Source organism: Spinacia oleracea, chromosome 1, assembly GCF_020520425.1.
Source record: "Spinacia oleracea cultivar Varoflay chromosome 1, BTI_SOV_V1, whole genome shotgun sequence".
Lineage (NCBI taxonomy): Eukaryota > Viridiplantae > Streptophyta > Magnoliopsida > Caryophyllales > Amaranthaceae > Spinacia > Spinacia oleracea.
Window position 1 is genome coordinate 3,005,981 of NC_079487.1, and position 23,775 is coordinate 3,029,755.

At 37.7% G+C, this 23,775-nt stretch overlaps 1 non-coding gene across 1 annotated transcript; it reads right to left on the reverse strand.

Moving 5' to 3' along the window:
* Window positions 1-23,018: 23,018 nt before the first annotated feature.
* On the reverse strand, window positions 23,019-23,125 carry LOC130466502 (small nucleolar RNA R71). The gene has a single exon (XR_008926726.1). It is a non-coding gene; the product is annotated as a small nucleolar RNA R71 (small nucleolar RNA).
* Window positions 23,126-23,775: the final 650 nt, after the last annotated feature.

The following is a 23,775-nucleotide window of genomic DNA, read 5'->3' on the forward strand; positions in this document are numbered from 1 at the left end:
GTTTTCCAACTATGCAACTGATCTCATCTAACCCTAGAGCATACACAAGAACCCTCATTCTCTATGTGCCTCCAAGAGTGAGATTTTCCCAAAAGCCAAAATACCTTGTGGAAGTTCTAGGCTAACGGAATCAAGCGGATCTGAACATGTCGGTGGACTTTTATAGAGTAACTACATATGGAGTTCTTGTTCGTGAGCGTGAGGCAAGTGGGAGTACACGCATCGAATGTATGTATTCGTTTAATCTATACTTTTGCACGAGATTCTAGATCTGGGATGTTTTCCGCTTTGTTAATTAGATTAGCACTAAATCCCAATAGTATCACCGTTAGAAGCAACAGCCCTACGACCAAGTACTCCCCCAATTGTTCATACTCAAAGTGTAATATCCCGAAATTTTTTAAACTTGATTTATTAAAGTTAAAAATATTTATTAGCTTGATTTCGTTTTAAATAATTAAAAAATAATCTAATTTCGTTATTTTAAACGTTTTTACGATTTATTTTAAACGATAACTTTATAAACGAAAATTTATTTTTCGTTAACGATATTTTTTATAAAGAATTATTTTAGCTAAACATTTCTATTTTTAGTAGTCTCCAAAAATAGCAACCAAATTTCTGATTTTGGGTCCAACTATGTAAAATTACGAAAATACCCTTATAAAATCAATATTCCATTTCTCCTCTCTTTGCTCTCCACGTACAAAGAAGAAGGAAGTCATTCCTTCCTTCTCTCCTTCCCTAAATTCAGTCTTGATTCATGCCTTGCTCCCCAAGGACTTCAGCTTCTCTTTCACTCTACTTAAAACTATGAATTAGAGCAAAAATATGCCTCAATTCTTCATTCAATCAACTCCAATTTCAAATTTAATTTTAATAACTAAATCAATTTCACTCCCCTTTTTGTTTCCAGTTTGTTCGAACCACCAGTCCACCACCAGTGGCTTCCGCCACTGCAAACCACCACCACCACTACCTGCCCTACCACCATTACTCATTCCGCCTATCTTCATCACCGTCAAGAACCCGACCCAAAGCCCCCACTCAAACTCCCCTGCTTCCCGGTTTTTGCGCCCCACCCCTGCCTTGCTCTCCTCTGCGCTCAGCCGCCGGAACCGCCGTGCCACCACGCTCCACCTCCCCCCTTTTTGCGCAACCACCGCACCCCCCTGAACCACCCAAGCCATCTCACAAAAGTCCCCTGATCCCTCACTTATTTTCGCACACTTTTCCCCCCTCCTTTTGGTTTTTCGCGACACAATTCCACCACCACCACCGTCGTATTCACCGGCGGGTCCCTGCTGCGCCGCACTAACCAGCCACCCAGTCGTCGCCGCCTCCTTTCCCTTCCTCCCTCCCTCCTTTGTGTGTGCCCCTGCTGTCCCCTGCTCGTGTTCCAGAAGTCCAGGAACTGAGTTCCACTTTGGAACTTTATACCCGGGTACAGCCAGCTCTGGCTGTACCCCCCAAAAACGACGCGCTCATATTGTTAGTTCATTCCTGTCGACTGTTTGTTATTTTTTATTGTACTGTTTGTTCATTCTTATTGTACTGTTTGTTCTTTCTTGTTGTACTGTTTGTTCTTTCATGTTGTTTTTTAAATTCATCATCAAATTTTCATAATTGTTGTATTTTTTGTTCTTTCTTCTGGAATTTTATGTTCTTTTTTATATTGTTTGTTCTTTCTTGTTTATTTGTTTGTTTATAATAATCATATGGTTAATGTTCATAATTAAACTCTTCATTAATCTTTTATTCTTTCTTTTTGTATTGTTTGTTCTTTCTTGTTGTAATGTTTGATCTTTCTTGTTGTTTTTTAAATTCATTCATCAAACTTATTGTTGTATTGTTTGTTCTTTCATGTTGGCTTTAAAATTCATCATAAAATTGTTCATAATTGTTGTATTGTTTGTTCTTTTTTCTGGAATTTGAAGTTCTTTTTTATATTGTTTGTTCTTTTGTTGAATTGTTCTTTCTTGTTTATTTGTTTGTTCATAATAATTATCTGCTTTATTGCTTGTTCTTTCTTGTTGTATTGTTTGTTCTTTCATGTTGGCTTTAAAATTTATCATAAAATTGTTCATAATTGTTGTATTGTTTGTTCTTTTTTCTGGAATTTTATGTTCTTTTTTAAATTGTTTGTTCTTTTTTGTTGAATTATTTGTTCTTTCTTGTTTATTTGTTTGTTCACAATAAATATATGGTTAATGTTCATAATGAAACTGTTCACTTCATTGGTCTTTTATGTTTTTACAAGCGCCTATATTGTTTATTTCCAAATAAATAAATAAATGTTCATTTCCAAAATAGTAAATGTTCATTCCAAATAAATAAATAAATTTTCATTTCCGAAATAGTAAATGTTCATTTTTGTAGTTTATTTCCAAATAAATAAATAAATGTCCATTTCCAAAATAGTAAATGTTCATTCCAAATAAATAAATAAATGTTCATTTCCGAAATAGTAAATGTTCATTTTTGTACCAGTATTTGTTCTTTCTTGTTGTATTGTTTGTTCTTTCATGTTGGCTTTAAACTTCATCATAAAATTGTTCATAATTGTTGTATTGGTTGTTCTTTTTTCTGGAATTTTATGTTCTTTTTTATATTGTTTGTTCTTTTTTGTTGAATTATTTGTTCTTTCTTGTTTATTTGTTTGTTCACAATAAATATATGGTTAATGTTCATAATGAAATTGTTCACTTCATTGGTCTTTTATGTTTTTACAAGCGCCTATATTGTTTATTTCCAAATAAATAAATAAATGTTCATTTCCAAAATAGTAAATGTTCATTCCAAATAAATAAATAAATGTTCATTTCCGAAATAGTAAATGTTCATTTTTGTACCAGTATATTAATGTTCATTTTAAACAAGACAAAACGACATCGTTTTGGATGGGGTACAGCTAGCTTTGGCTGTACCCGGGTATAGCCAAAAATTTGCGTTGTTCTATTTCCTTTATTTACATGTAAGCCCATCTCCTAAAGAAAATGGCCCAAAGCACTCCGTAATTGTTACTCTAAGTTGGACGTTTTGTAATAGAATAACATTTACTTTAATTTTTGTAATATTGACTTAAAAATTGGATTAAATAATATTTTATCTTTAATTGATTTATAAAGTTGATAAGTCTAAATTATGTATTAATAAATTGTTTTATCAATTTCTTTTAGAAGGAAATTGTATAGCTTGGTTTAAAATGGAATTCACTATTATTATTATTTTTATGAAAATCGATTTAGGAATTTATAAAACTAAAAGATATTATTTCCAAATATTGGTTTTAAAAGTGTTTATCATTTTAATGCTAATTCGGTAATTAATCTTTTGAAAGAATCGGACTCGGAATTCAGGAAGAACGGTCCATCAAACAGGAAGTATAAACTACGGTTGAGGTAACATCTATTGCTAACACCCACAATCCCCTTATGAACTGTGTTTTATGAGATTATGAAATATGTTTATAATGATGTATTTTTATTAGATTGTGTGATATGAAATGTGTTTATAAGCATGTTTTATGAATGATGATACTCAAATGTGTTTATGAATGATTTTATAAAGAATGATGTTTATGAGTTACGAATAAGGTACGAAACATGATAAATAAAAGTGTAACAGGTTCTGGCAGTTAGTGGGGTTACTATTTCTAGGTCGTGCACGTACCATCGTACCGCGGGACACCCAACAAGGGAGAGTGCTCCTTGAGGGTTACCGCGAGCTAAAAGAGAAACTATTTAGGTACGGGCGTATGTCCAACAAGGGAGAGTGCTCCTTGAGGACTATCGCAAGGTGGGAGACGTCCCGCAAGGCTAACTTGTCAGTTATCAAGTAAAATGAAGGTTTTATGAAAGATAATGGGAACTACTAAAGTTTCAAGTTATAAATGATGTTTTATTATGATGCTTTTATGAAAGTGATTTACTATATTCTATTCTCCCTGTTTGCAAAGTAAATAAAATGAATTGAAATGAATTTACGTTGTTAGGGTAGTATGTTACTGGGCCTCGGCTCACGATGTTGCTTTTGTTTTAGGTACGAAGAAAAGCATGGGATGCCTTAGAGTGAGGATGCAACCATCAAATTCACGATCGTTGTTTAGTAAAGATAACTATGTCATTAGTAATAAAGGGACGTATTAATTAAACTCTAAGTTTGATTTCATGATTTGAGTTAGATTCTAATATTAATGTTTAAACAATGCTAGAAGTATTTATTATTAAAGTTTATTCAGTAATTTAAAAAATGTTACGTCGCCTTGTATTTCCCACGAGGGAAATACGGCATGTGACGCTCCGACTAAATTTGGGTTTTCGCTGCTAATTAAAGATAATTAACCTAACTAATGGTGTTTAGAAGTCGGGGCGTTACACAAAGTGCATATGTTCCAAGAGTTTTGAAGCTTATTCGATTTCACTTTACGTTTATGAATATTTTATTCAAAGGCCGACTTAAGACACGATCAATTAAAAAAAATCATCAATTAAACAACCAAATAACATTTCATTTAGAATCCTTTAGGACTTGTGATCAAAGAACACTTGACTTCAATTAATTACTACTTTTTTCCTTCTCAACATGATCTACATGTGAGTCCACATCATGTCTGTTAATATGAGGGCTGTGCACTAGGCACAAATAAATCATAATTCCTTTCTCCTACTCAACATGATTATATTAGCATGTGAGTTCCCAACATGACCAGATGTACACGAGGGTTGTGCTACGAGGCACGAATAAATTTAGGCTCCTTGAATGCTAGACATTAGGTACTTAATTAGCATAAATAAACTTCTCATAACATGCTAGACCTTACGTACAAAATATAAATAAATCTCCTTGCACGCGTATAAATAATGCATGCATAAATCATACTTGGACAACATGCTTGCTATTTAAATTCAACAAACATAAGACATGCTAAAATTCTTTCTTACATAATCAAACATGAATCAATAATCCAAGTTCATGAATCACAACATCATAAACATAACATGTATTCACATGAATAATTGGGTTTCCCTAAACTTGTACTTACCTTGAATACCTAAGTAGTAGGGCTACTTTGTGATTCAATTCAATTCAATTAGAAACCTCCTCCTATCATAAAATAATAATTATATTCTTAATTAATCACCATGTTCATTAAATTTTCAGCAATATATTTAGGCTTAAAATCTCTTTATTAATTAAAAACTAATCGTTTTAAACGTAAATAATAATTCTAATCACTTAAAACCTATCATGAAAATTAATTAATTTTCATGCTTAAAAATCGATAATTTTACGTTCAGAAAATAATTTGATAATTAATTGATTATCATAATTAAAATTAGCTAATCAATCAACCATAATTATTAATTGAAACCCCTAATTAATAAGCATGATTAAAACCCTTTAAAACCCTTAAAAATCCTTACTTTATTAATGAGAAAAATCTGAAAATTATAACTCCATCAATTACTTCCAACTAGGAGTGGACACGAACAGAACTGTTCTTGAACAGTTCGGAATCGGTTCGATAAATATTCTGCTCGAGCTCGATTCATTTGTAAATGAACCAAGCATGAGCTTAAATTTATGGTTCGTTAACTAAATGAACCAAACTCAAACTCAATGGTGTTCGGCTCGAAAGCTCGCTAGCTCGTTAATTTAAGAATAATAATGCATATTTATGAGATTTTTATATATCGTTTAATACCATTGTCCAAACTATCAATTAAATGATAAATAAAGATAATATTTTACATAACTTGTCCAAGAAAAATACTATTATAATGTTAGATTAAGAAAATTATTAGTAATATTATTGTACTTGTTGATATAATATGGTGTATCAGTTTATCGAGTCAAGGCTTGAATAAGCTCGAAACTCGGCTCGAACTCGAAGAATTCTTATCAAGCCTGGCTCGATAAGGATTTTTAAACTCGAGGTAAGTTCGAGCTCGAGAAAAAAATAACCAAACCAAGCCGAGCCTATTAGAGTTCGGCTCGGTTCGGCTCGTGTCCACCCCTACTTCCAACATCCAACATTCAAACATCAAAATCCATAATTTAATTATCCATGCTCTCAACCACAAAATCAATTATCAAAATAATCATTGTAATAATCATGATTTTAAACACTAACTTAATATAGGAGAGATTAGGAAGAAGAGAAAACACACCGGCTAGCTATACTAAAGGAGCACGACACAAGGACGGTGGTTGTGGTGGTTCGCGGAAACCGGCTGAACAAAAAAAGGGAGAAAAAGAAGTGGTGCAGTGGCGCGACATTGTTGTTGTCGATGTTGCTGCTTCTGCTTGGCTGCTTCGCGGTGAGGCAGGCTGGGTCGCGAGAAGCGAACGACGAGATAGGGAAGGCGGGGCTTGGCCGGGCGAGCACGCAGATGTGGTGTGCTTGCTCGGTCGGGTTGTCGGCCACAAAGAGAGGGGATAGGATGAGTGAGAGGAGAGAGAAAAAAGAGGAGAGAAATAATTAGGGCTTAATGAATTTGTATGGGAATTTGTGAGTATTCAACCTGTATTTATAGGTTTCGTAATCATTAATGGGCTAGGCTTAGGAATTTTTGTTTCGGGCTTCCATTGAGAGTAACCGGGCTTGCTTAAATTTTTGGACTTGAACTTGGAATTGAACTGGGCTAGAATATATTTAAATTTATTTTCTTTCCTAAAAACCCAATTAAAATTTCCCAACTTATGATAAAAATCTTTTTCTCTCCAATTAAAATAATTAATACTTTTAATTTATAAAATATACATTTAAATAAATATTTAAATGCAACTTTAATTTACGAATTCTCTAAAAATGCTTTATAAATATAATCAAATATATTTATAATTACTTAAAAATACGGGGTACTACAATAATTTACTGTAAAGGAATCAAAGCTCTATTTTTTATATTTTAATTCGCGTATGATACCAAACATACATAATCACAAATAATTGAGGGAGTATTATAAATTTCTGTAATAACAAGTATTCATGCGTAGTTTTTTCATAATTCACAAACCAATATAGAATTTCATTTTAAGAAATATGGAGAATGTTACGAACTAGTTACTCGTTAAGGTTGCATGTTTCATAGTTGGGAAACGAGTTTTTTTAATTAACATGCATGAATCTTAAATAAAAACGAACAAGTTCTTGATAAATTATTTGTGTAGTAGTTTGTTATGTATGTATTACTCCTATGTAACCATTGATTGAAACTCTCAACAATGGCATTTGGTGAATAATTAATTTTGTACCACGTGGTAATAGAAAATATATGTGTTCATCTCGCCCAACACAATGTTACATGGATAGCATATACTGAATCCTCTCTTTCATATATGCATTAGGACAAGTTGTTTCATGATTAACTGATAGATCGATCAATGCATGTGTGGATCATCTTATGCTAACTCATTGGATGCATCTTTTCTACACATATTCAATTATATATGAGATTATTTTAGGAACTGATACGAAGATATTAAGCAAACGCTATCAAACGATCATAATAATTTACTCATTTTCTTCATCTGTAAACTCCCGAACTTATTAGACCGGTTTAGAATTTATTGATCATGATTAGAACTTATTGAGCCTGATTCGAATTTAAAATGTTAAAGGCTTTAACACACTCAAGTAATAGTAATATCAAAATGACCTTTGTAGGGGGTATTTTTCTCTCGTACTCTTTTGTATTTCCCCTAAAAGAGCGGCTTGGACTTGGAGCATTGTATATTTTTGGATTTCGAAGGATTCGCCACCAAACAATTTTAAGGGTCCCGTTTGGGAAGACCAAAGTTGACTCTATATTGGATAAGGCATTGAATCTTAGAAACGGATGGGTGAGATCCGGGCAAGGGAACGAGATGCTTATTCCGCGAGCCTTAAAAATTGTATATGAATGCATGGCATAGAACATTTTCGAATAACCCTAGTCATGACAATATGTGGGTTTGAATTTAGAATTAGCACATAGAATTAATACTTGTATTGTGACCACTTTGCTTTAAAGTTAATTTAAGGGAACCTAAGGCCGGTTTGTCCAAGAAATTATCTTTGTTAAGCGTGGTGTAACTTTCATTTTGTTGTATTTAGCATGTGGGGTGATGAAAGCAATAAACAAGTAAGGCAACATCACAATAGAAAATAAATGCGTAATTAGTAAAGATACATCACCACCTAGAAAGGGATGTTAGGTTATGATACATATGACAATTCATAAATCATGCGGAAACAACCATTAAGCCAGGAATACATATTATTTACACATAATCATTTAGCATAGTTTAGATGCATAATCTTTGTTGCGTGCCTTCCCTAGCTGCGCCCGAACCGAACAAGAACAAGTCTTTAGGACTCCAAGTGTCGTCCCTCCGTAGATAGTCCACAGCACGTCCGGATCCGCCTTAAGATTGACCAACTAGAATCGCCCCTAAGGTACTATAAATTTTCGGCACTTTTGAGCAAGATGTGTGACTGAATTTTTCTCTCAAAAACTCACTTTGAATACTTGAATAACTCGTTATAAATTGTGAACCCAGACCACATATTTATAGGGGTATGGAAAGAGAATTGGAATCCTATTAGGATACGAATTAATTAAATTAGAATTATAATAAAACTCTTATTTAATTAATTTATCAAATAGAATTAGGAATTTAATCATTAAACGAATTCTGCACGTTTTAGGTTTCGTATGCGAACACAAACACTTACGCGAGCATGACCCGCAAGCGTGCAGGCCATGCCCGCGCACAGCCCACACGGCCGCACGGCCCACGCGAGCTACAAGCCCACGCGAGCTGCAGCAATGCTCGCAGCCCACTGCTCGCAGCTGCGCGCGCTGTGCGCGCTGCCACGGCCTGCTGGGCCTGGCCTTGCGTTGGGCCTGGCGTGGCCTTGGCTGTTCGTGTGGCGCGCTTGGCTTGCTGGGCCATGGCCTGGCTTCGTGCTGGGCCCTCGTCCGGCAGGCCTCGTCCGATGCTTATTCGTACGATACGCTTCCGATTAAATTCCCGATTCCGGAATACATTTCCGATACGAACAATATTTAATATTTTCGATTCCGGAATTAATTTCCGTTTCGAACAAATATTTAATATTTCCGTTTTCGGAATTATTTTCCGATTCCGATAATATTTCCGATTCTGACAATATTTCCGTTTCCGGCAATATTTCCGATTCCGGCAATATTTCCATTTCCGATAATATTTCCCGATACGTACCATGTTTCCGTTTCCGGCAACATCTACGACTTGGATAATATTTATATTTCCGATACGATCCATATTTCCGTTTCCGGCAATATCATCGTTTCCGGAGTATTCATTTCTTGCCTGTGACGATCTCAGCTCCCACTGAAACCAAGATCAGTCGATTCCAAATATCCATAGTTGGAGTATTTAATGCCATTAAATACTTGATCCGTTTACGTACTATTTGTGTGACCCTACGGGTTCAGTCAAGAGTAAGCTGTGGATTAATATCATTAATTCCACTTGAACTGAAGCGGCCTCTAGCTAGGCATTCAGCTCACTTGATCTCACTGAATTATTAACTTGTTAATCAATACTGAACCGCATTTATTAGACTTAACATAGAATGCATACTTGGACCAAGGGCATTATTTCCTTCAGTCTCCCACTTGTCCTTAGGGACAAGTGTGCATTTCCTAATTCCTTTGTCGCTCGATGCTTGCTCTTGAACATAAGGTAAGAGTTGTCATCCTTATTATGTCCAGAGGTGTTCCTCGGTTTCAGAGTTCAACTGATCAAATAAACAGATAATCATAGCCTATGATTCATCCGAGCACGGCCATGCATTTCACAGTTTCTAGCTCTCCGAGTGGCCTTGTACAACTTTTAAGCATCTCATCCCGATTTATGGGAGGACAATCCCAATCTTGTGATCTTGAGATTAGACTTCGTTTGATAGGTGATTACCTGAGCGTTGCCTTTATAGCCTCCTTTTACGGTGCGACGGTTGGTCAACGTCAAAGCAACCAGTTCTCAAACAAGTAATCTCAAATCACTCAGGTATTGAGGATTTAGTGTCTAATAATTTTAATGAAATTTAGTTATGACAGATTTTCATCTCTTACAGTAAAGTTTCATAGGTCTTGTCCGATACTAGTCTTCCCAAAGTAAGTATCTATGCAAATGATTATGACATTGCCATGTCCACATAGTTCAAGAAACAGAACTACTAGTCATCTTGCATTCTAATCGTCTAACGTTTTCTATGCGTCCAATTTTATAGAAAACTCCGACTAGGGACCATTTTCAACCTTTGACATTCAAGTTCACTTGATAGACATTTCTTAGTCACAAGACTGGTCCTGACAGTCTATCTTGAATATATCGTCAAATTGAAGGGACTCATCATTTAATAAACCACAAATTAAATGGAAAAATGAATTCTTTTCATTTATTGTGAATGATTAACCAATAATGTTTTACAAAGATTTAAACTCTAAAACTTTAAAACATTAAACAGAGACATCAAAGCCATTCTCCAATATGCTTGATTCCCATAGCTGCAGTGTGCGAGTTGTGCTTCGCCTGCGGCAGAGGTTTAGTTAATGGATCTGATATGTTGTCATCAGTGCCAATTTTGCTTATCTCGACTTCTTTTCTTTCAACGAACTCTCGTAGAAGGTGAAATCTACGAAGTACATGCTTGACTCTCTGGTGGTGTCTAGGCTCCTTTGCCTGTGCAATAGCTCCGTTATTATCACAATACAGGGCTATTGGTCCTTTAATGGAGGGGACTACACCGAGTTCACCTATGAACTTCCTTAGCCATATAGCTTCCTTTGCTGCTTCATGTGCAGCAATGTACTCCGCTTCAGTTGTAGAATCCGCAATGGTGCTTTGCTTAGCACTTTTCCAGCTTACTGCTCCTCCGTTGAGGCAGAAGACAAACCCAGACTGTGATCTGAAATCATCTTTGTCGGTTTGGAAACTTGCGTCCGTATAGCCTTTAACAATTAATTCATCATCTCCACCATAGACCAGGAAGTCATCTTTGTGCCTTTTCAGGTACTTCAGAATGTTCTTGGCAGCAGTCCAATGCGCCTCTCCTGGGTCTGACTGGTATCTGCTCGTAGCACTGAGTGCGTACGCAACATCCGGGCGTGTACATATCATAGCATACATTATTGAACCAATCAATGATGCATATGGAATCCCATTCATTCGTCTACGCTCATCAAGTGTTTTTGGGCACTGAGTCTTGCTTAGAGTCATTCCATGAGACATGGGTAGGTAGCCTCGCTTGGAGTCCGCCATCTTGAACCTATCAAGCACCTTATTGATATAAGTGCTTTGACTAAGTCCAATCATCTTTTTAGATCTATCTCTGTAAATCTTGATGCCCAATATGTACTGTGCTTCTCCTAGATCTTTCATCGAAAAACATTTCCCAAGCCAAATCTTGACAGAGTTCAACATAGGAATGTCATTTCCGATAAGTAATATGTCGTCGACATATAATACTAGGAAAGCAATTTTGCCCCCACTGAACTTCTTGTATACACAAGATTCGTCCGCGTTCTTGATGAAACCAAAGTCACTGACTGCTTCATCAAAACGTATATTCCAGCTCCTGGATGCCTGCTTCAATCCGTAGATTGACTTCTTTAGCTTGCATACCTTTTTAGCATTCTTTGGATCCTCAAAACCTTCAGGCTGTGTCATAAACACAGTTTCTGTTAAAACGCCGTTTAAGAAAGCAGTTTTGACATCCATCTGCCATATTTCGTAATCGTAATATGCAGCGATTGCTAACATTATCCGAATAGACTTTAGCATTGCAACTGGTGAAAAGGTTTCATCGTAATCCACACCGTGGACTTGCCTGTAACCTTTTGCAACCAATCTAGCTTTGAAAACTTCAAGTTTCCCATCCTTGTCCTTTTTCAGTTTGAAAACCCATTTGCTTCCAATGGCTTGGTAGCCATCTGGCAAATCGACCAAATCCCATACTTGGTTTTCAGACATGGAGTCTAATTCAGATTGCATGGCTTCTTGCCATTGCTTGGAGCTAGGGCTCGTCATAGCTTGTTTGTAAGTCGCAGGTTCATCACTTTCAAGTAATAGAACGTCATAGCTCTCGTTCGTCAAAATACCTAAGTACCTTTCCGGTTGAGATCTATATCTTTGCGATCTACGCGGGGTAACATTTCTAGATTGACCATGATTCTCACCAGATTCTTCCAAAGATCTCTGAGTTTCATCCTGAATGTCATCTTGAGCATTCTCTAGAGTTTGTTGTTCGACTCGAATTTCTTCGAGGTCTACTTTTCTCCCACTTGTCATTTTGGAAATGTGATCTTTCTCCAAAAAGACACCATCTCGAGCAACAAACACCTTGTTCTCAGATGTATTGTAGAAGTAATACCCTTTTGTTTCCTTTGGATAGCCCACAAGGATACATTTGTCAGATTTTGGATGAAGTTTGTCTGAAATTAATCGTTTGACGTATACTTCACATCCCCAAATCTTAAGAAAAGACACATTTGGAGGCTTTCCAAACCATAATTCGTATGGAGTCTTTTCGACAGCTTTAGACGGAGCTCTATTTATAGTGAGTGCAGCTGTATTTAGTGCATGTCCCCAAAATTCTAATGGAAGTTCGGCCTGACCCATCATTGACCTGACCATGTCTAGCAAGGTTCTGTTCCTCCGTTCCGACACACCGTTCCATTGTGGTGTTCCAGGAGGAGTCAATTCTGATAGAATTCCACATTCTTTCAGATGGTCATCAAATTCATAGCTCAGATATTCACCGCCTCTATCAGACCGCAGTGCCTTAATCTTCTTGCCTAATTGATTCTCTACTTCACTCTGAAATTCCTTGAATTTGTCAAAGGATTCAGACTTATGCTTCATTAGGTAGACATAACCATATCTACTGAAGTCATCAGTGAAAGTGATAAAGTAGCTGAAACCACCTCTAGCATTTGTACTCATTGGTCCACATACATCTGTATGGATTAAACCCAATAGTTCATTTGCTCTTTCTCCAACTTTAGAGAAAGGTTGCTTTGTCATTTTGCCAAGTAAACATGATTCGCATCTACCATAATCCTCTAAGTCAAATGGTTCTAGAATTCCTTCCTTTTGAAGTCTTTCTAAGCGTTTCAAGTTTATATGGCCTAATCGACAATGCCACAGATAGGTGAGATCTGAATCATCCTTTTTGGCCTTTTTGGTATTTATGTTATATACTTGTTTGTCGTGATCTAATAAATAAAGTCCATTGACTAATCTAGCAGATCCATAAAACACATCTTTAAAATAAAACGAACAACTATTGTCTTTTATTAAAAAGGAAAATCCCTTAGCATCTAAGCAAGAAACTGAAATGATGTTTTTAGTAAGACTTGGAACATGGAAACATTCTTCCAGTTCCAAAACTAGCCCGGAGGGCAACGACAAAAAGTAAGTTCCTACAGCTAATGCAGCAATCCGTGCTCCATTTCCCACTCGTAGGTCGACTTCACCCTTGCTTAACTTTCTACTTCTTCTTAGTCCCTGTGGATTGGAACATAAGTGTGAGCCACAACCTGTATCTAATACCCAAGAAGTTGAATTAGCAAGTATACAGTCTATAACGAAAATACCTGAAGATGGAATGACTGTTCCGTTCTTCTGATCTTCCTTTAGCTTCAAGCAATCTCTCTTCCAATGCCCCTTCTTCTTGCAGTAGAAGCATTCGGATTCAGAAGTGGGTTGACTGACCTTCCTCTTTACAGATTTGGCGCCAGTTTGCTTAGTTGGGTTGGCCTTGTTGCCACCTTTCTTAGCATTCCTCTTCTTTCCAGATTTCTTGAACTTGCCTCCACGCACCATGAGCACATCCTGCTTATCACTTTTAAGCGTCTTTTCAGCGGTCTTCAGCATACCGTGAAGCTCAGTGAGCGTTTTGTCCAGACTATTCATACTGTAGTTCAGTTTGAACTGATCATACCCGCTATGAAGAGAATGGAGGATGGTGTCTATAGCCATTTCCTGAGAAAATTGCTGATCCAGCCGACTCATATTCTCAATGAGTCCAATCATTTTGAGAACATGTGGACTTACGGGCTCGCCTTTCTTAAGCTTGGTCTCAAGAATTTGCCTATGAGTCTCGAATCTTTCGACTCGAGCCAGATCTTGGAACATGTTCTTCAACTCACTGATGATTGTGAAAGCATCTGAGTTGATGAACGTTTTCTGCAGATCCGCACTCATGGTGGCGAGCATTAGACATTTCACATCCTTGTTGGCATCAATCCAACGATTGAGGGCTGCCTGAGTGACCCCGTCGCCTGCGGCTTCGGGCATCTCCTCATCTAGGACATACTCCTTTTCTTCCTGCATAAGAACTATTTGCAAGTTCCTTTGCCAGTCAAGGAAGTTTTTCCCGTTCAACTTCTCCTTTTCGAGAATTGATCGAATGTTGAATGAATTGTTGTTTGCCATATTAAAAACTACAATTGAAAAGAATAAACAAATAAATAACCATTCACAGTTTCTCTTAATAAACTTAAATTCTAGCATACATGCATAATTCAATGTTTATTAAGCATTTTATTCAAGTTATGTGTTCCGGCAGGTGTGAATAAAATGATTCCAAGATCCTAAAATCATTGAAGAACTAAGCACAGTTTGTCGACTTAATCCTAAAACATCTTAGGTAAGCAAAAGCCTTTTGCTAATAGTCTAGAAACTATTCTTATTTGATAGGTACGTCTAAGAACTTATTAGGTAAACCTATCGATTTTGCCACGACATAAAAGGACTCCTTACTTATATCGTTGAGTTTCACCAAAACTAACATGTACTCACAATTATTTGTGTACCTTGCCCCTTTAGGACCAATAAGTAACACCTCGCTGAGCGAAAACTATTACTAGATTGATGTAAAGGATATCCAAGCAAGTGTATATTTTGGCATGGCACCTTTTAACTCAATTTTTAAGTTTGGAACTTAAGGCTCTTACTATGTTGGTTAGATTTTAAGTGAACTAAAATCCTTAATCATGCAACGTAATCAAGCCACAATCTCATGCATAATTAAGACATATTTAAAGCAATAAATAACTTAAAGCATGCATAAGATAAATGTGATCTAGTATGGCCCGACTTCATCTTGAAGCTTTAACTTCAAAGTCCGTCTTGAAAATCTCCGTGGGAGGCACCATTTTCTTCAAATAGGATAAGCTATAATTAAAACTAATTACAACTATTTGATGGTACGCAGACCATATTTGAATTGAAAAACAACTTTGGTATTTTAGACCAATTACATTCAAATTAATGGTACGCAGACCATATTTTCTATCCTATTTGGGCCATACTAGTCACTTCATAACCTGCAAAACAGTACATATACAATATATACCATTCACCCATTCATTATCATGAATGGCCCACATAGCTGGTTAGTAAAACACATTATGCATCACGTAAACATTTGCAGCAATTAATCAAGGGCACCAATAATCTACCAATTATTCAGTCCTTATTAATTCTAATCAAGTTGTTTTAACCTTAAGGATTCGTAGACCTAATCAAGAGTTTATGACTAAAAAGCGCTCCCACTTAAACCAATAAATTCATATGCTTTACTAATTTTAAACATAAAAATGTATTTCAAGTCTAACCGGAAACATACAAATTTAATTAAAATTTAAAGCCCATATAAATTTATAATTGAATCCAAAAATTTTAATTTGATTTCAGTCGTATTTAAATTAATTCATGATTTTAATTTTAGTAAAATAATTAGAATAAATAAAATTTATTATAATTACAATATTCAAAATTAAAATCCAAGAAAATAATTTAAATTATTAATTTTAAAATTAATTAAAATTACGTAAACTGAAAATTTCAAATTAAACATTCAAAAACGATCTAATCGTAATGCAAACACCCTACGCATCGCACGCCCATGGGCCACACGCACACAGCCATCGCTGGCCATGTGCGCGCAGCCCATGCGCTCGTCGCATAGCTGCTGCATCTACCCATCGCAAGCCATCGCACAAGTTGGTGCTCGCTGCGCGCGCTCCAGCGCTCGATGCACGCGAGCCATCGCTCGCTGTGCGCGATCGACGTTGGGCGCAGCGCTCGTGGCACGCGAGCTTGCGCTCGCTGCGCGCGAGGCTGCGCGCGCTTGCGCGAGGCAGTGCGCGTTGTGGCGCAGCTCGCTTGCTGCCCACACGCGACTGCCGTGCCTTGCCTTCGCCCATGCCCATTCGTCCATAGCTCGTGGCCCACGACACAAGGCAGGGCTGCTGCCTTGTGCTCGTGCACCATGCCCTTGCTCATTGCATTCGTGCCGCACGGGCGACGAGCTCCCTTGCTCGTCGTCGCATGCCCGCACTATACAACACCCCTTAAGGGTAACACGAAGCGTCCATTGCTTTGTGCGTGCAAGTTATATGAACGAATCGCATAAAAATTTAAAATTTATATTTAAAATTAATGACAAATTAATAAATTAATATTAATTTCATAATTTTAGGGCGAAAAATAGAAAATTTATTATTCAATTGATTTCCGATTATCATGGATTCAAGCCTAGGTCATAAAAATTTAAAATTTATCATAAATTTACAATTTTTATGGTGGTTTTTAATCATAGGTTTCTAATTAAATTATAATTAATTATGAAAATCAAATTAATTCTAAATTATTCTAATTTTCAACAAATTAATCATAATTACAAATTAGATTGCATAATTAACTAGGCTAGGCATTCAAACTTGTTAAACATATACAGTAGGTCAATCAAAAATTCAAGATTTATCAACAAGAATCGCAAATATTTAATTTAACATCTTAAATTTACGAAATTTTGCATTCGAAAAACTAAAACCTTCGAAAAGTCATAGTTAGGCTTCGAATTTGAGAATTCTGGGTTCGGCAGAAAAATACTTTTTTTGTCAAAATTTTAGAATGCCTTTTACATGCGGAATTGACACAAAAATCACTCGATTCGGATGAGTAACGAAGAAACTGCCGAAAAACTGCGTACGTATAATTAAATAAACGCAATTTGGAATTAATTAACAATTACGAAAATTAATCACCCCTTTTAATTCTTGCAAATTTGTAATATTTAACCATGTTCGTGCAATTTAGATTATGAAAATAATAAGAGGCTCGTGATACCACTGTTAGGTTATGATACATATGACAATTCATAAATCATGCGGAAACAACCATTAAGCCAGGAATACATATTATTTACACATAATCATTTAGCATAGTTTAGATGCATACTCTTTGTTGCGTGCCTTCCCTAGCTGCGCCCGAACCGAACAAGAACAAGTCTTTAGGACTCCAAGTGTCGTCCCTCCGTAGATAGTCCACAGCACGTCCGGATCCGCCTTAAGATTGACCAACTAGAATCGCCCCTAAGGTACTATAAATTTTCGGCACTTTTGAGCAAGATGTGTGACTGAATTTTTCTCTCAAAAACTCACTTTGAATACTTGAATAACTCGTTATAAATTGTGAACCCAGGCCACATATTTATAGGGGTATGGAAAGAGAATTGGAATCCTATTAGGATACGAATTAATTAAATTAGAATTATAATAAAACTCTTATTTAATTAATTTATCAAATAGAATTAGGAATTTAATCATTAAACGAATTCTGCACGTTTTAGGTTTCGTATGCGAACACAAACACTTACGCGAGCATGACCCGCAAGCGTGCAGGCCATGCCCGCGCACAGCCCACACGGCCGCACGGCCCACGCGAGCTACAAGCCCACGCGAGCTGCAGCAATGCTCGCAGCCCACTGCTCGCAGCTGCGCGCGCTGTGCGCGCTGCCACGGCCTGCTGGGCCTGGCCTTGCACTGGGCCTGGCGTGGCCTTGGCTGTTCGTGTGGCGCGCTTGGCTTGCTGGGCGATGGCCTGGCTTCGTGCTGGGCCCTCGTCCGGCAGGCCTCGTCCGATGCTTATTCGTACGATACGCTTCCGATTAAATTCCCGATTCCGGAATACATTTCCGATACGAACAATATTTAATATTTTCGATTCCGGAATTAATTTCCGTTTCGAACAAATATTTAATATTTCCGTTTTCGGAATTATTTTCCGATTCCGATAATATTTCCGATTCTGACAATATTTCCGTTTCCGGCAATATTTCCGATTCCGACAATATTTCCATTTCCGATAATATTTTCCGATACGTACCATGTTTCCGTTTCCGGCAACATCTACGACTTGGATAATATTTATATTTCCGATACGATCCATATTTCCGTTTCCGGCAATATCATCGTTTCCGGAGTATTCATTTCTTGCCTGTGACGATCTCAGCTCCCACTGAAACCAAGATCCGTCGATTCCGAATATCCATAGTTGGAGTATTTAATGCCATTAAATACTTGATCCGTTTACGTACTATTTGTGTGACCCTACGGGTTCAGTCAAGAGTAAGCTGTGGATTAATATCATTAATTCCACTTGAACTGAAGCGGCCTCTAGCTAGGCATTCAGCTCACTTGATCTCACTGAATTATTAACTTGTTAATCAATACTGAACCGCATTTATTAGACTTAACAAAGAATGCATACTTGGACCAAGGGCATTATTTCCTTCAAGGGACTAGGTGGGAAACCACATTGCCTAGAAGGACTAGGCAAGTAAAGTTGCATAAATAGTAAGTGCGGAATTGAAAGGTGCAATATTTAAAGGCATTATTGAAATTGCAATATTGAAGTGCATAATTGAAAGGCATTATTGAAATTGCGGTATTGAAGTGCATAATTGAAAAGATGCGATATTGAAATTGAACTATTGTATTTGAGATCCGAACGCCAAACAACTTCTTAATAATAAGTGCGCCCGACACGGATTCAAGTCTAAAAATCTCAACTTTAGGACAAGTTGCTCATCCAAAACTGCCTTAGATTTTGGACATAGAAATTGAACTTGAAATATTGAATCTTGAATATTGAACTTGAATATTTAACTTAGGAGTATTGAATCTCAAAGATTAGACCTTTTAATGTTGAAAAGGTTTCATCTTTGATATGCTCCATGTTTTGAAATGATTCTAGTTTAAGGAAGTGATTACAAACAACCTTAAACATCATAGAATCCATAACTTTGTATTTGAATCATAGAAAGTGTTGATTTTGAAAAAATATGTGATTGTTGTAAGTGACACTTTTAAGAGTAAAAGTGCCAACTTTACTAATCATTTTGAAAGAGAAATTATAGAAACATGGTAGATTAGGATTGGGATCCGGAATTACCTAGTTAGCTTTAGGTTAGAATTCCTCTTGGAGCTCCAAATTGCTTGAAAATTTGAGATTTGTATGAGATTTTTGTATTTGATTTTGAGGGGAAATTTCATAATTACGACGTTCTGATTGTAATTTGCTGCCCTTGATTGCTGGAAAATCAGGGTTTAAATAGAAAAATGGTTGGCTAAACGCCAGATGACAGCTGCGCCCAGCGCAGCAACGGCACCTGGCGCCGCTGACTTGGCACAGAAGATGCCAAGCAAGGACGATGACGCCGTCCTTGTGTTTGGCTTGTAGTGAGCGTACCTTTGTACGAAATGTACAAATTTTAGCACGTAGCTTTGCTTGGGGGTTAAGGAAGTTTGCGACTAAAAACTAGCCGTTTTCGGGTTTTTGAATTCGGTTTTACGGGACGAGGCTCGGCTTGCTCAATTTTGTGGGTCGGCGCCCGAATTTGGATTGCTTAGTGTCATTTTGACTGGAAAAGGTCTTGTAAAACCAATAGAGTGGTCCATTAGGTGAGATTGTACTTGAAGTTGATTTTCGGAAATTGAATTTTGTACCGAGTTCCGTAATGGGAACGGTCTCGGGCATTGGATTTTGGATCTTGGATTTTGGAATATGTTTTTAGCAATTGGGACTTCCGCACGGAGTTTTTCCAACCACCTAGCAAGGATAATGGTATCGTCATCATCCCAATGGGGAGACACGATTTAGGTGTCTACAGAAGCCCCCACTTTGACTGAGCGTCCAGTTAAGAAAGCCCAAGTCAAAGTTTTTCGACTCGGGACGGAGAACGGTCAAGATGTTCTGCAATCAAGACCATTCTTTGTACGTCGGTACCTGCACGAGACAAGCGTTAGAAAAAAGGATAGAGTCTACCTCCGTGCGGTTGTGACGACTCTGATTTGTACTTGTACTGCTTTTTCGCCTTTGGTTTAGGACGGAGCTTGGCATCGAAAATTTTGAATCTTGAATTTTTGAATTTTGAATTTTGGATTTTGAATACCCGGAGTTGATCCGCTGGGGATATGCTCGCTGGGGAGAAGAGCTTTTTATTGGCTCTAAAACTCTTGAAGTTTCGGCTGACTTTCCTGGAGCTTGGGTCCGTTTGGAGTCGAATGCCTGAATTCTTGTATTTTTCGGACTTTGCATTCTTGAAATATTTATCTGTTGATGTCTGGAGAAACAGGTATATACCAGTAATTTCGGAAGATAGCATGATTTGATGTTTGATGCCTGGTGTAGAAAACCGTAGCAGCAAAGAACGTGCAACCAGCACGGTGGACCGGGCGCTGAAGATTCCGCGCATGCAGCATCCCGACGCCCGGCGTGGGCTTCGGCGTTTGGCGCAGGGGTTGGCTATAAATTCCCCCCTTGCCATGCCATTTGAAGAGCAAACAAACTCATTTTCTTGCTTTTTCTCTCTCAAAGGTCGACTACTCTCCCCTTGATCTTGTTGCCCTTACCTTGTCCATGTAAGTATTTCATGTTTTGTTTATGAAATAACCTCTAGGATTGCCTGTAGTCTCAATTTTTGTACTTTGAAATGCTTGTTGATATGATGCTTGCATGATATAGTGGGCTTCTTGAATCTTGTAGAAAATTTTTTGGTAGCCACTTGAACTTGAAGTGTTGGAACTCGTTGATATGTGTGTTTTATATAGTGTTTCACCCCCGTCCCTTAGTACTTTTTATGTGTCAAATGAGCTCTTAGGAGCCATTTTTAGTACTGATATGCGTTATTGAGTGTGCCTTGAGTTTCAGGTTTGATTATGAGAAATCGGTCTTTTTAGACCTGTTTCATGGTGATTTAGGCCACTACGCGAGCCCGAGGAAGTTCGGGACCTTTTTCGTCGACTTTCGGGAGCCTTGGATGCTTATGGTCGAGCCCCGAGAGTTAGACTCGGTGATATGGGCGAAGGATATTGAAGATTGCAAATCGCCCTGTGAGCTGAGGGCGAAATGCAACCATCGGGCGGAAAGAAGAGGAAATTAAAGTCATCTACGCGCGCCCGATCGGGAGCACTTCGCTTGGTCCGGATCGGGCGGCCAAATAAGAGCAGATGTGAAGAATTCGCAAACCGCCCGATCGGGCGGAATTTGGCCCGATCGGGCCGACTGTCGAGCACTTCGCCCGATCGGGCGAAGCGTCGCCCGATCGGGCGACGCCAACCTCCTGCAGTTTTCGCGCATTTACTTTTCCGTTTTTTAGGCTTTATTTTGGAAAACTATATAAACAAGCCTTAGTTAATTTGAGAGGCATCCTATTTTCTAGTATTAGACCCTTAGTTTAATTTCTCTTAATCGAGTTTTCTCTCAAATTTGTTCCAAGCACTTATTTTTAGTTTCAATCAAAGCTCCAATTTTTAGTTCATCCTTTTGTTCTACATTTAGGTATTGCTTTCTATTTTGCTTTATTAATTACTTTTGATCATGTTTTCCATTATGTTGATTACCTTGTTATTTGTTATTATGCTTGAGTAATTTATTTTCTAGGGTTTGGGGATCCTTGAATAGTATGAAGGGACATTGAATAATTGTGATTGTTGGCATTGTAATTAATTCCTATTGATTGGTTTATTTCACTATACAATTAGATTTGCGCAGGTTTAATTGTGTTAGTTATGCAATATCAAATTAAGATTCGAGAGATGCAATTTGATGTTTAGGCTTGTGTCAATAGGTGGAATTAGAGTTAATACGTAGCGAGAGCCCGTTAATTATAAGTCTATGATTAGTACCGACTTGAGAGAGCATGCTAGACTAATTGATTACTTTGTTGATTATCGCGATAGTTTATTGTCCTGGATTGTTATTTGTTGGTGAACCTACACCCTAGATTCCTTAGTATATTGATTCTTATTCGTTTAATTATCGTAGTAGTTTTAGCAAACCATCAAACCAACTCTTGTTCCCAATAGTCTTGTCTGATTGATTAATAGTAGAAAGAACACTGTTTCCCTGTGGATTCGATCCTGACTTCCCTTGCTACCTAGCTAGTGGACTTAGGTTGTTTTTTATTAGGTGATACGACTTTAGCCTGTCAAATTTTGGCGCCGTTGCCGGGGAAACGGTTTTATTTTCTGTTGTTGATTGCTTATCCTAGATTATTGTTTGTTACTACTCAAGCAACTCACGTTCCTTGAGACCGGATCTCACATTGTTTTGTAGTTTTTGTCTATGCCCAGGACCGTAGGTACTAGTAATCTTACTCCATTCGATCCTGAACCCGAAAGAACCTTTCGTAGACGAAGAAATTTCATTGCACAGTGTGGGAATTACTCTGATTCTGATCATAATATTGGCGATCTTTTTCCTTCAGATATAGATTCAGTTTCAGAGATAGAGATGGGTGACGAAACTCCACTACCGCCACCTACCCCACGGCTTACAGACTACTCTAAGCCAAGTATGTCTGTGCTACCAAAGGCAATCATGCCTATTATTGCAGCTGAGACCTTCAAGATTGAGCCTGCATTGATTAACATGATTGAGAGACGCCAGTATGGTGGGGAACCAGGTGAAGATCCAAATCTTCACATACAGTCCTTCATCCAATATTGTTCCACCATCAAGCAAAAGGTATTGACTCCGGAGCAGACTATGGAGATACTTTTCCCGTTCTCTTTGAGTGGGAAAGCTAAATTGTGGATTAATGGGTTGAATCGGGCGGCTTTGAAAATCACTAATTGGGAGTCCTTGGCTCTTGCTTTTTATGTTAAATATTTTCCACCTTAGAAAACGGCTCGTCTGAGGGGTCAGATATTAGGTATCTCACAACAGGCAGATGAGAGTTTGTTCGAGGTCTGGGAGAGATTCAAGGACTTGCAGAGAGAGTGCCCGCACCATGGTTTGGATGATTGGTTCTTGATTCAGCAGTTTTATAATGGTCTGGGTAATGAGTCTAGATGTTTGTTAGATTCAGCTGCCAGTGGGAGATTCATGCAACTTGAGGTGCCTAGAGCTATGGAGGTGATTGAGGAGATAGCCATTCACAATGCCCAGTATGGGAATCCTAGAGGTCTATCTAATAGGGGTGGTAAGCATGATTTAAATTCTATTGAACAATTAACTGCCCAATTGACTGCTTTACACTATAAGTTTGATAATATGCAAGCAGCCAATGCTCAATCTGCTCAACCTGTTAGTGTAGCCGCTATGAGTGCCCAACCTGCTACTGTTTGTGAAAGTTGTGGAATGTATGGTCATTATGCACAGGAATGTAGGAGCTCCATTGAACAATGTAACGCGTTTCAATCCTACAAACAAAACAACCCATTCTCCAACTCTTACAATGAGGGCTACAAAAACAACCCTCTACTATCCTACGGGAGCAACAATATCCAGAACCCTCACCAAGTCCAACATCCACCACAACAACCATACCAACCCCCACATCAACAATCCTTCCAACCACGGAACAACTACAACCAACAGTCTAGTGGACCACCTAGGTTCCCTAGACAACACACATCACCTCCACCACCACAACCTCAAGCCACAC